The following is a 13,159-nucleotide window of genomic DNA, read 5'->3' on the forward strand; positions in this document are numbered from 1 at the left end:
TGACGTCTATGCAAATGCTCTGCAGTCTCAGATCTGATGACCCTTGACTCAGAGCATTTTGGTTTAGGAATCTTCAATGTCAAGGTGTCAGTTGGCTCCAAAGATAAAGTCTCATCCCATTTGGAATGGAAACAAAGAAACAAAATTTAAGAGCTACTTGGTTTCAATTCTTGGTTGGTGGTTAAAAACAAACCATAACCAAAAGCAAAAACCTAGGTAGCTCAAATAATTACTTTCTGGCTGGTAAGGAGAGATGGAACAGGCAGTGGCCAGAGGTGGCCAGCATGCACAGAGATCCTGCTCTCTGCATAGCATACACTCAGGCCAGGTTTATTTTGGCTCATTGATAAGCTTTTGGGTACTTTCTCTAGGTTCTGAGGGTTCTGAGCTTGTGAAGTTATTGAAGGCACAATAACAATTGAGCTTTTCTACAGTGACACCTGAAGATGGTTTGGAAAATGTCATTGAATCTTTACAATTTTCCACCAAATATATATTGAAAAAACCAGAAGAAATGACCCATGGAGGTCTAGAGTTTGGCCTTGGGCCACAGAGCTCAAGGACTCCATTCTGATGTGACATAAAGCCAGTGGGCAGGCCACCAATGCTGCCACATGGTGCTGCTGGGACAGTTTTAACATACATGAATACCACCATCAAGAAGGACAGATTGTATTTTCTAGCAATGGCTGCCTCAGTGTCCCCCAGACTTCCTGCTCCTTGTCAGTGTGAGCTAGCCGCTCCTCGTTGGTGAGCTCCACCCTCCTCTTGATCTGGTGTTACAGTGAGATCTGAACTCTTCCCCAAAACACGTGTTCCAGGCTAAGTTTCTAGCCTGTGGTGCCACTGAGAGATGGTGAAATCTTTATAAAGAGTGGCCTCATGGGACAAAGTTCTGTTGTAGCAGGATATTGGGGGTCCCATGATGTCACGAGAGGAAGCTCCTCTTCTGGCACACACTCCCATCCACGATGCACTCACCACAGACCCAAAGCAGTTTCAGGTTGTGAATCCTCTGAAACTCTGAGCCAGTGCAAGCCTTTCCTGATGTTGTCCCCTTTCTCAGGTACTTAGCATAGCAACAGCAGGCCACCTTACACAGAGGGCCTGGTTATCATCAATAGAAGGGAAGTGCTGCCTCGTGACTTCAGATGGCAAATCAGAGGGAGGCTTACTCCGTAGTGATTGGCGGCTGCCTTGGGTTAAGAATTTGCTAGAGTGGTAGGAAAGGAGCCAGGGATATGGCTCAGTGGTAGAACAGCTACATACCTGGTTCATGTCCCTGACTTCTCAACACCAACACTGGTTCCTAAATTTATATATACATATAATTTATACATATAAAACCAGCAGTGCTTTACTATATGATATATAATTAATGTATATCATATATATTTGTAATCAGTAATGCTATATATATATATATCTCAGTGTAGCATTTGTGTGTGTGTGTGTGTGTGTGTGTGTGTGTGTGTGTGTGTGTGGTGTTTCTAGAGGAGCTTAGCATGAGTGTCAGTGAATTAGGTAGAGAAAAGCCACTTCTATATGGGTGGCCCTGGCTGGTCCTCTGAGGGCTTGGAGAGAACACACCAGGCCAACGTGTATTCCTTCCTAGAGCAGGGACACACTATTCTCTTCTTTGGAGCACTAGCATTCATCTGTCTCAGCTTCCCAACTGTTGACAATATGTGGCCAGCTCCTTCATAATCCTGCCACATTGCCTTCTTACTGTGATGGATATATATACCCTCTAATTGAGATGCCTTCCTGCCATGATGGAATACAAACACACCACACACACACACACACACACACACACACACACACACACACACACACACACACGGAGACCCAAATTACTCAGGGTCAGAGAATCTGAGCTTGCTTTACCCAGCAGGGCTGCATAAGGAGATGATTTGACTACAGGCATGGTTATCAGATGTCTGGAAGAGTCTACATTTGGCTGTGTGATGTGCTTTGATCTAGCAAAGGGGTGGTCTTTTGCCCCACCCCTTGGCATTGTTATAAAAATCCCTTTTGAATAAATGGAAAGGGCCATTGGATATTGACTCAGGTCCTCCTGAAGCTATCCTGTGTTTCTGTCTTTCTTCTCATCGGCTAGGTCTCTCTTTCTATCTAATATTTCTTATCCCTCTCTCCTCATAGGAACCCTGGAAAAGGCAGGAGCTGGCCTCCCACGTATATGTGGTGATATATTGTGTACCCTAATAAACTTGCCTGAGGATCAGAGGACAGAGCCAGCCATTAGATTAGACAAAGAGGTCAGGCAGTGGTGGCACACACCCTTAATCCTATCACTAAGGTGGCAGAGATTTGTCTGGATCTCTGTGAGCTCAAGGCCACACTGGAAACAGAGCTAGGCAGTGGTGGCATACACCTTTAATCCCAGTACTGGGAATCACTCATGCCTTCAATCCCAGGAAGTGATGTCTGGGCAGAGAAAGGTACATAAGGCGTGAGGAAACAGGAACTCATTCTCTTTAGGCTGAGGATTTTGTAGAGGTAAGAACTAGTGGCCAAATGCTCTGTTTCTCTGATCTTTCAGCTTCCACCCTGATATCTGGCTCTGGGTGGAAAGATCATCTAAGATTCGAACAACAACAACAACAACAATAACAACAACCCTACCCCCCACACACACACCCTCTCTAACTGAGATTTCTTTCTACAGCAATGGACTACATATTCCCTCTAACTGAGACTCAAAACACCATTCCTTCTTTAAACTAATTTTGTCAGGTATTCCATCACAGTGAGGACAGGAAGTAACAAATATAGATGCTGACCCACACTTGAACCATCCAGTGCTTCAAGCCTGCAGTTCTCCAGCCTGAAGATGCCTTCTCAGCTTCCACAATCACTAGGCAAGTCCCTTAATATCCATCCTTGCGCGCGCGCGCGCGCGCGCGCGCACACACACACACACACACACACACACACACACACACACAGAGACATAGACACACAGACACAGACACACACAGACACACAGACACACAGACACACACACACACACACACACACACTTGCTGGCTCTGCCCTTTGTCTGGAGAACCCTGACAAATTCAGAAGTCCTAGATCCTTTCGCTCTTCTCTTCTAGGGCACTCTTCTCATGGGTCAGCTTCTGAGCTGCCAGCAGCCAGAGAAGCCCTGGTTTGCAGCAATACTAGCCTGGTTCTGAACCAGCCTATCCAGGTTTCAGAGACCAAGTAAAAGAGCCATGTGTCCAGCTGTTCCAGAATCTCAGCCCTTGGTATCTCCCCTGTGGAGGTCCCAGACACCACCTGGAAAAGCTAAACTATCCCTTATTTGACATGAAGACTTTCTGAGCTTCTGGGCTAGTTTCACTGTAGGCCAGGCTAGCCTCAAACTTGTGATTCTCCTGCCTTGGATGCCTGAGTGCTATGATCACCAGAGATAATGCTTGTTTTGTATCTCTCAGTTTGTTATGTAGAAATATATAATTGTGCCAGGCGGTGGTGGCGCACACCTTTAATCCCAGCACTTGGGAGGCAGAGGCAGGCGGATCTCTGTGAGTTCGAGGCCAGCCTGGGCTACCAAGTGAGTTCCAGGAAAGGCACAAAGCTACACAGAGAAACCCTGTCTCGAAAAACCAAACCAAAAAAAAAAAAAAAAAAGAAATATATAATTGTATCAAAATAAGATAAGATATAAATTGTATAAGTTATGGGGTAGATACTGCCACCCCCAGACTTAGAGGGGCTGTCCTCTGATTAAAAATAGAAACACTCTCAGCTTTTTGTTTTGACCCATTTTGGATTTGATTATAGAAAGACATCAAGAAGTATCCATCTAATTTAATACTACTGTAAATTTTATCGCATTGTCTGCCTGTCATCAAGATTCCATCCCTCCCTACCCATAGGCACTCAGAAACCAAGATGCATGTGTTGTTACAGGATACCAGTGGGATTCCAAATGCTCCTGGCTGTGCAGCAGGTACCGCATGGGAACTCACTAAGGTACCAGTGCCCTTGGCCCAGGCCACTGGGACTAGCTTTGAGTCAGCTGCTGGGCTGCTGTGGGAGTCTCTAGAAGTGGCTGGTTTGTGATACGCTAGAGCAAGTGGTGGCTTTCGATCGTAAGTGTTTCTGGTGGGAAGGAAAGTGCGTTCTTCTCAGCATCCAGAATCTGGTAGAGAGTGACACTGTTCTCGTTGCCTGGAGTAGAAAGAAAGGATGCCGGGTTAAAGGTCCCCAAAGCATTGCACAGTGTCTTGGGAAGTCCTGGGTCTGCAGTGTGTTCTACTCTGCAGGGCTCGGTGATGCACAGAATCTCGGTGGGCAGCATCCTCCTCCTTCCTGGAGTGCAGTGGGCACCCTGGACCACTGTATGCTGTAGCTCTGAATGGTTGATTCATTCAAGGAGGAATACTTGCTCTCCAGGTGCCTGAAGATTATACATTGCCCTTACAGAACTGATGTCTTGACAGAAGAGAAAGCTATGGACTGTGTGGGAAAAGTTGTTTGTTATACAAGCCCGGAGATCTGGGTTCAATCCCTGGAACTTACATAAAGGTGGAAAGAGAGAGTCCACTCCACAAAGTTGTCCTCTGACCTACACACATCACACACATCACACACACACACACACACACACACACACACACACACACACACACACACACAAATGAATGAATAAATACCCTTAAAAAAAGAGAAAGCTGGGGAATTTAAAGAAACAGGTCTGACCCATCATTCACCCCACACCAAGTTCTTCCCAGGCAGTTCTGGGATGTCTGTGAGTTGCTGCAAGGACCTGGCTCTTGAGGCACTGTCCACAGGAAGGTAAAGATGAAGGAGGGTTTGAGTGAGCTCAGATGCAGTAGAATGCTAGCTAGCCCACACAGGACAGTACAAGGGGGGGCTCAATGGAAGATCAGGGTAGCCTCAAAGTTGACCTAAAAATTGGAACATCTCTGTTTCTTTTTGTGTGATGAGAAGAGATGGCAATTCACCTCCTTAATTCTTTCCTTGACTCAGCCCTACAGCTTGATACCCCTGAAATCACACAGGACGATCACTGTTTTCTGTTCCAGATGTTATCCAGCAGCATCTGGTTTGTAGCATAGCCTTAGTCTCAGCAACTATGGAAGCCATGCTCCTAAGGGAGAGACACCACCAGTATCTCATGTTGTCATCTTGTCAACACATGCGTCCTGTTATGGATGTTGTAGTTGAAAGATGCCTCAAGCCACGTATACTGTTAACTCATTAGCAGTGTACTCGTGACTGACAGCGCTGTAACCCATGCTAAGCAAAGTGCATCTAACACAATTTCTATGCGAGGTACATCCTTCCTGTGTTTGGGAACACAAGGCAACACGTGGATCTATGCTTGGGACCATTGTGTTCATCAAATACCCCATAAAAATGGAAACACTGTGACCCACTGTAACGAGACCATGGAAAGGATGCTCAGTTGTAAGTGAGTTCTGGACCAAGGAGTCAGAACTGCCTTCTTCACTCTCAGATGGGCTGGGGGCATTGGGCAGCTCAAGATTTTTGTTCCTCTATGTGTGTGTTTGAGCTACTGTGGAAATCCTGAGTGCATTGACTAGACGGTTATAAATATATTTTACTGACTATCAGAATTCACAATGGCAGAATCCACAGTGAATGAGAATTTCAGTGTTTGTTACTTAACACGCTGTATTTTCTCAATAAACTGTTCACTGGGCTCCCAGCTTTCCAAAGGCCAGACAGGGTGTGGGAGGTCAGGTGGTGGCTTGATGGGACAGCAGCCGCTCCCAGAGGCTGATTCTTGCCTGGAACTGCAAGCCTGTAGGTGGGCCTCAGAGCAACCCTCACCACTCATCCTTTGAGGACACTGCTGAGATTCTAGTTTGATGTTTGATAAGAAAGCTAAAAATCCATATTTTTCTCTGAAACACATGGCCTTTACAAATGTAGATGGTTAATTAAAATAAAAGACCTTAAACACTGCATTAGCCACAAAACAGGAGTAAACTGGGCATGTGCCTGTTATGTTATTAGACATTTTTGCTGACTTGAATATAGGTGAGAAGCTGGGTGCTGGCTCAGGCAATCTACCTGTCTGTTCAGTTTTCTCCTCTTTGTGTCAATGTCCATATTTGCCAAATAGCCTGTCTGTCTTCTCCCCTCTTCTCCTCTTCCCTTTTCTCCTCTCCCTTCCCCTCCCCTTTCCCCTCTCCCCCCTTCTCATTCCCTTTTCTCCTCCCTCCTTCCCTCCCCTACCCTCTTCCTTCCTCTCCACCCCTTCTGAAAAAGTCTTGCTATAAAGAGTAGATTGGTCTTGGACTTCCTATGTAACCCGGGTTGTCTCAAATTAGATATCCTCCTGTCTTAGCCTCCTGAGTGCTGGTATTGCAGGCATATGACACCATACTCAGCTCTGTCTGATAAATAATATAAATATAAAATTTCTGCCTTAGGAAAAAACTGAGTGTTTGGACTGGTGGATCATGTGTTTGTTAGAGCAGGATGATATAAAATTGGCATTCAATGTATATATGCTATTTTCTTTTAACCTGGGACTGTATAACTCTGTCCTACAGCTGATAGAGACTGGAGGATGGCAGTAATGAGGGGAATGTGACTTCACACAGACAGCACAGGGTGACTGCCACAGTGCTTTCAAGTGTATCAACCGTCTTGTAATAAGTGTATTTGGGTGTCTTTACCTTGTGCCTCTCAGTATGAAAGCTTTCTGGGTGGTTATGTCCATGAAAACAAAGGCCTCTTTTTTCCTTTCTCCAATAAAAGCTGGGTAATGAAAGATAAAGATAAGTTCGCACCATGGCTACCGAGGTTGTCAACAGCCTTTTGAGGCATCGTTTTCTGCGGAAATCAGCTAATGAGTGGAGTTTTCTGCAGAGCTCTCAGAGGTGGCTTTACGACTAGGGAGCAGAAGTCAGTGACACTTTTTCCTGTGGCATGTCGAAGGGGGTTGTCTGGTCTTGTGGAGACACCAACATGGCTGGGTCAGGAACCAATCTGGCTAATTATCGCAGGTGGATCTTTGACCCCAGAAGGAGAACAAGGCTTTGGGGCACTTCTCTGTGGCCTCCTCAGGACCCTTCCACAGGGATGTGCCGCTGGTCTGAAAGCTGTTTGGGTTATAATGATTCTCGAACGGGCTTTCATATGGACAAGCAATGTGACCTGAGGCGTTGGGGACTCGAGGAAGAACACTTTTTATGCAGCTGATGATGTGAGCTGAGAGCAAAAGAGATTTGAAAGATCAGCACTAAGGCGCTTTTAAGAGTTACAGTGTCTTCCAAATGGCGGGAGTACTTGGTGAATTGCACTTAAACCTCACATGTTTTGGGAATAACAATGTGTGTGTTGTACTCACTGTGGACCAGGTGTGGGCCTGGGAGTTTCCTATGTGACTTAACCTTTTCAGGGATCTGGAGGGGCTGGGGCTGTGCTTCGCAAAAGCAGTGTTTTATAGGTGAGGAGACTGAGGCCATCAACTGTGACTTAGTCCCACTCAGCTGACCCCAAAGCTTGTACTCTTGAGGCTTGAGAGTGTGGCTTAATCTGGCTAAGTTTATTTCATCTGATCAGGAGAACTTACCAGCCCACTAGAGCAGGATGGGAAATTCCCGTGGCATTAGTTGGAAACAAATTTCTGCTTCTTCCTTATCCTCTTCTAAATTAATTTTGTTAACTAAAAAGGGAACCTTGGCAATACAAAAGGCCACACACGAATTGTTGTAGTTTGAATGTGATTGCCCCCCATAAGCTCACAGGGGGGTGGCATTATCAGATGGTGTGGCCTTGTAGGAGGAAGTGTGTCACTATGGGGGTGGGCTTTGAGGTCTCATATATGCTCAAGCAACACCCAGTGTCTCAGACCACTTCCTTTTGTCTGTGGGTCAAGATTAGGACTCTCAGCTCCTTCTCCAGTACTGTGTCTGCCTGCATGCCACCATGTTGTACTGTGATGATAATGAACTGAACCTCTGAAACTGTAAGCCACCCCAATTAGATGTTTTTCCTTTATAGGAGCTGTCATGGTCATGGTGTCTCTTCACAGCAATAGAAACCCTAAGACACGAATATTAACCAATGTAAAGTCTTCTCATCCTAATACTGTTAGGATAGGCATTCTGAAGCTGGGGAGCTTCACACTGGATTTTACACTTACACTGCTGAATATATTTTTATGCACATATTTACTACCAAACCTAAAAAATCCTTGAGAGAGTTGGAACTAAAAAACAATTATCTTTATATCTTCCTATATAATTCATATCCATTAACTACATTCACTCTTTCTCCATCTCCAAATATTTAGCCTTTCTTGCTCTTTTTTCCCTACATGTTATACTGTACCCAATATATGCTTATATTATTGGCTAGGTTTGAATATGAGGGAGACCATGTGGTATTTTTTCTTTCTAAGAATTATGACTGCACTTAATATTATACATTCAAAATCCATCCATTTTCCTGCAGATTTTGTGACTGTTTTTCTTTAGAGCTTAATAGTTTTCCATTTTATATTTGCTTTAAATCATGGGATGGCTGCAGGCTCATTATCTGAGAGAAAAACGGGTATCTAAGAAGCTGAGTGATGCATTGTGGATCCACTAAGTACCAATAATGAAATAAAGGTGATCCATATGATCTTGCTCTCTCTCTCAATTTGGATACAGTGGCCATATCCTCAGTGGTTTACAGATCATGGGCAGGAGACTAAGGTCTATATGCCTTTAGAAGGGCAAGTGGCTTCTTGTCATGCTGTTTTCCTAGATTTTGGACCAAGACCATCACAATGAACTGGATATTCCAGAAGTTGTGGGGATGTGATAATATCTGTGCCTCTCTGCAAAATGCTCTGGGAAAGCGGCAGGTGTGTGAGTATCCTATCCCACCAAAGCCTCTACTCCTTGGATAAGGTGGGAACAACCTGCTCCATGGACTCTGCTAGCAATGGAGACCTAAGTACAAGGCTGACTCAGTATCCTCATGATACTGTTGTCTTCCAAATGGCAAGAGTTGTCTTCCAAATGTGATTGGCATCTCATAGGTCTGGTTCTCCTATCTTTAAGCTTCAGTCATCCTGCCAGGCTTTTATAGCCTGTAGGTGCTTTGGCCATATGGGAGTACTTATCCTGCATGGAGGCAGTGAGGTCCCCATCTCCAAGTGACTGGCAGCTTAGTGTAAATGCATTGGGAAGTACAGGAAGCTGGCAGTCCAGAGGCTGTGCTGGACAGCAGGCTGCCCACCCAGGGCTTCTGGGAATCATCCTTCTCTTCTCCCTGTTGTGGAAACCTCACCAGCTGCTTCATGGGGGAGGTTAATTAATGCAATTAACAACGGATGCCTTAATTGCAGCTGTTTAGAGAGACACTTTACTGTTATCATCACTATTATTGTTATTGTTGTTTTGTATACAAGTCTCTGCTCACTTGGATATCTCTTTATAAAAGCAAATAAAACCATAATTAGGTGCAGCCTAATTTAAACAGTAGCAGTCGCCTGGAGCCGGAAACCATAATTCAACAAGAAGCATTCTTGACAAATATTTTGTTGGTGTAGTAACTGGCTGTGTGCCAGAGAATGGTGCCCGGCTGTGGGAGAGCTCTTACCTGCAACCTGGCTGGAGGAAGAATACTGGACAGAAGTAGACAGATAGCATGCAAATTATGGAACAAGCCTGGAGATGAGGCCGAAGCTAAAAGAAGCACACTCATGTCTACGGCTACAAGACACAAACTGAAAGAAACACACTTATGTTCATAGCTACCAGAGCAGTGTTCTCAGAGGCCTGAAAGAAGCTGGGAGTAAGGAGAAAAGCCAGAGGCAGTTGGCTGAGCTCAAACTGTGGCTTGGGAGGCAGAGAAGAGAAGAACCTGAGATTGGATCAGCAGATGAAACTATCAATCAAGAAAACATGTCTTGCAGGCCTCGACCACGAAGTCTTTTCTGCTTCCCAGCAGCATGAGGGGCTCACAATGGGAAGTTGGTGCATCAATATGCTAATGACGGCCTCTTTAAGTGAAATTAATGCCCTGATTGTGTGCATGGAGCAGCCCTTCGTTATTCCCTGAGATATGAAGATATGCTGGAGATTCTTCCGGGCCTCTCGGTGACACTCTTCGTACAAAATTTATCTCTTTTATGGGTTTGAAGCTCTTTCAGATACATATCAAAGACCTTTCCATGCCTCTACCATGCATAATATATTCTGCAACAGCTCATAATAAATCATTTTCCTTCCCTGACTGGTTAGCATGAGCTGACATGGCTGTTGCCAGGGCTGAAAGGATTTGGAATCCTCACATTTAATGCTTGGCCTTTCACAGGAGCACTTTCTAGCTCTCCACCTTTCCTGAGGAGCCCCACAGAAGGGGAAGGAGCTGGGTTCACCCCAAGTGTAGTTCTGCTTTTAAAGGTAGCTACGAATGGATGGCCCAGTAAATGTAGCACACTGTTACTTCATGTTAACAAGATAGCTCCCTCTCTTCTGTCTCACTTCTTGCTTCCAGAAGCAGGTGTGGTACAGATGCTTGCTGCATTCCCAAAGGACTTAACTTAGGCAAGGTGGAACACACCACTGATTGTATCTGAATGAAACACAGAAGGGTTTTGTTGCATCTCAGTGAGGAGAAAAGAAAAGTGGGGCAAAGGGGAAGTCTGTTCAAAATAGTGGTCTCTTTGCTGGTTCCTGCACACTGCTGGCTGCTTAGCACAAGAGGTCCTAGTGTGTGGCTTGGGATAAAACTACTGTAATAGGAGTGTGAAATTAAGGAGTCCGCCGAGCTGTGTGTATGGTACAGTGGAAGATTAGTTTATTTATTTACTTATTTATTTTAAGAAATAGAGATTTTCTTACGTGAAGTTATTCTCAAAGGCCAGCGTGTGTTCAAGAAAATGCACCTTGCAGTTCAAATGGCTGCACAGGCTCACTGGGCCCCACAGATATCCTGGCTTTTTCCTCTGTAAAAGCAAAACTCAAATTTACAGCTGAGCAGATGATCAATACATGTGACACTTTTCAGACTCTCTTGCAGCTAGGAGTGACAATGTTAATGCAGATAAACAAAGATTAAGTTTTCTAAGTCAAACTCCTGGAAAAGTAACAGAAACAATATCTGAACCCATAGTAATTCAATTCCCCCAACAAATAATCCTTATTGCTTCCTTCTTATTTTCTTCTAGCTAGACTTTCAGTAGGATCACTTTTAGACTTTTCAGAGAATAAAGAGTATGCCTAACTTAAAAACGGATTTTAATTTATAGTAGTGTTATTACTTAGAGATACTATATTTTACATGCACCATATAGTATAGTAGTAAAAATACATCATTTGAATAATCAATGAGTAGTTTCTTTTAAGTTACAAAATATCCTATAATTTTTTATTGAATTTATCCAATTTAAATGCAATAAAATTTGTGGCCTTTTGATGAATAGTTTGGTAAACGGAGGGATACAAGACATGTTCATCATCCCAAAGGTTGTCCATGCTTCTGCTATTTCAATTGTCTAAGCTGAATAACCAAATTTGCCAGTGATGCTCAGAGTGGTTCTTTATACACTTAAAGATGTGTACTATGCGTATGAGCTTGCATAGAACTCACTGGAGCTGTCTGAACTGTAGTAGGTTGGCTGGATGAGGATCCAACCAACTTGGAAGACTCTTCCAAAAGTCCAACAAGTGGCCCGAAAGCCAAGTTCTCTGCTTAACTGAGCAAATGTTTCCTAAGTCATACACTTGGATCTGAGGAAACCAGGAACCACTTCTTTGGAGTTCCCAGAATGAAGGCAGCTTTCTGGTCAACCAATATGTTGTCCTAGGAGCTCTACGCAAAGTGCCAGGGTCTGACTGACCACAGCAAGTCACAGCTGAACTTCAGACACTTCCCTACAAAGGTAATATGAGATGGTCTATGTTTCCTGAGACTAAATCTTGATCAATACATGAAACCTCGTCACATGTGTCTGCTTGGAAGCAGTCTTATGTTTGTGTGTAGGGCTATAGGATAGGGGCTATATATCTTTTTATTAATTGCCCTCGGTGGCAACAGGAGCCCTGGACATCAACTCAGACCCTGGCTGCAGCAGGGCCATGGACCCAGACATGGCCCTTGGCAGCAGCCCTGGCCCTGATGACACCATGGCCCCAGGTGACAGTGCAGGCCACTCAGATCAGCATGGCCCTGGCAGCAGCACAGTCCTTGGATGTGCCCTAGACCCAGGGCATCTCTGTGGACTTTGGTGGCACCATGAGCCATAGACATCACAAACCCCAACTGTAGTAGGACCATGAACCCAGACATGTTCCCTGGTAGCAGCCAAGGCTCAGATGTCACCACAGCCCCAGGTGGCAAAACAGGCCACTCAGATCAGCATGGTCCCTGAAGCAGAGTGGCCCTCAGACACCAACATGGTCCCAGGTGGCAACATAGGTCACTCAGATAGGCATGGTCCTGGTGGCAGTGTGGTCCTTGGGTGCCAACCTGGTCACAGGTTGTGGCCTAAATCCCAGGCATCCCTGTGGCCTTTGGTGGTACCACAGGCCATGGACATCAGCACAGACCCAAGCTATGTCAGGACCATGGACCCAGACATGGTTCCTATTAGCAACAACCCTGACCTAGATGTCATCTTGGCCCATATGGCAGCTCAGGCCACTCAGATCGGCATGGTTCCAGTGGCAGCATGGCCCCCAGGCACCAATATGGCCTTGGTTGGTAACCCAGACCCCTAGCACCAGCATGGCCCTTGATGATATCAGGAACCATAGACACCAACACAGACCCTGGCTGTGGTAGGGTCACGGACTTAGACATGGCCCTCAACTGCAGCCTGGGCCCAGAAGTTATCATGGCACCTTGTGGCAGTGCAGGCCACTCAGATATGCTAGATATGCATGGCTCCAACTGCAGCACAATTCTCAGATCCCCACCTGGCCTCAGGTGACGGCCCAGCCTCCAGGCATTTGCATGGCCTTTGGTGGTATCAGGAGCCACTGACCCAGACCTATGCCACAGCTGACGTTCGGATGTTACCATAGCCTGGGGTGGCAGCACAGGCCATCCAGATTAGTATGGCCCTGGAGATGGCATGGCCCTTGGTCACCAACATGGACTCAGGTGTCTGACCAGACCCCTGTTA

Source organism: Peromyscus maniculatus, chromosome 4 (assembly GCF_049852395.1).
Source record: "Peromyscus maniculatus bairdii isolate BWxNUB_F1_BW_parent chromosome 4, HU_Pman_BW_mat_3.1, whole genome shotgun sequence".
Taxonomy (NCBI): Eukaryota; Metazoa; Chordata; class Mammalia; order Rodentia; family Cricetidae; genus Peromyscus; species Peromyscus maniculatus.